The sequence below is a fragment of the Octodon degus genome, unplaced genomic scaffold (genome assembly GCF_000260255.1).
Source record: "Octodon degus isolate 3935 unplaced genomic scaffold, OctDeg1.0 scaffold00525, whole genome shotgun sequence".
Lineage (NCBI taxonomy): Eukaryota > Metazoa > Chordata > Mammalia > Rodentia > Octodontidae > Octodon > Octodon degus.
In genome coordinates, this window is record NW_004525101.1 from 91,969 (window position 1) to 93,315 (window position 1,347).

The 1,347-nt window shown below is 38.0% G+C and overlaps 1 protein-coding gene across 1 annotated transcript in view; it reads left to right on the forward strand.

Annotated features, from left to right (window-relative positions):
* The window catches only part of LOC101589288 (ribonuclease K3-like), a 52,088-nt gene that overhangs the window by 7,232 nt on the left and 43,509 nt on the right, over window positions 1–1,347 (forward strand). The window lies entirely within an intron of this gene.

The following is a 1,347-nucleotide window of genomic DNA, read 5'->3' on the forward strand; positions in this document are numbered from 1 at the left end:
CCAGGGATATTAATAAAAACAAAATAGGAGGAAGTGCCTGCCTTGTGAACAGCCCTACATCTATCCAAGGTTCTGAGTTCAGTCTCCTTTCTGTACCATGACCCTTGTGGGTCTGGAATGAGACTAAAAGGAAGAAAGTGGAGGGGAAGAGGAAAGGGCTGTGAAATTCTTGAGACTTTGTTGATGTTCAGCGTTCACAGTATCATCAGAACTAGAAGTTTTAGAGAGGCTGTTGAATCCAAGTACTGGGAGAGATTTCTCTCCTGAAGCTGAAGTACAAATGGCAGTACTTCCAAGGTCAGTCAAATCTCCTCAAGATTGACCCTGTAGCCTTGTACTGCAGTTTGTATATCCTTTGTCAGTGTCAGCATGTGGATGAGTCATGGCCATTGCTTCACAACTTTGCTCTCTGTGAAAGCCTGAGAGAATGCTTCCCTCTCCATGTGACTCTTTTAAGGTGCACTGCACATCTTCAATCACTTTCCTGTGTAGCTCCATAGTCTCCTTAATCAGACAATTGGGGACACCACAAAGTTACAGGATGTTACACTTCAAGTTCTCTTATGTCCTGAGTCCTCACTGAACTTGAAGGGCTAAATTCAAAATTTTGGCTGTCTTTGTAGCCCTTCTTTATCTCGAATTTTTGGTCTGCAAACTTAACTTGTTAACCCTCCACAAGAGAAGATTAATGGTATTATTACCTTATAACATAGGGAGTTGAGCTTAACATCACTATCTGTCTGAATATCAAACATCTGAGACATAACAACAAACATGTACTTTCCATCAAGGATTGCTATGTTAGACTTTAAGTCCCTGCAAAACATGATAAAAAATTAAAATTAAAAAATATTAAAGAAATAGAAATAAACAATTACATATTTTTACACAGAAACTTAGAAATCTAACCATGTGCAATGTTGTAGCAGGATAGTCCTATGATTTTGTTTTCCTTCTTTCTTGTTTTCATTTATTATCCACCCCTGTTTCAAAAAAAATTACCTGACAGATAGTATAGCAGTAATTGCTATTCCATGAAAAGCAGGAAAAATTTAGAAGACCTGAATGACAGGCATTCCAAGCATGACCCCAGTATTACACATTGCTATCTCCAGTGCAGTTGCTTAGTTTACAGGTATTAACATATATAGTTAGTCAGGGTGAGCATGCTACCAATTAACTTCTAATTTCAAAACCCTGCTGAAGATTCTCAGGATCATTACCTTAACCATCCTGTGCATATAATGATAGGGTTTTGCCCCTCACATTAGGAAAAGCTGTCATGTTTCCTAGCTTTTCTCCTTGACTTCTCTTCATTGTTTAATTCTTAAGTCTTCCTTTCATTTA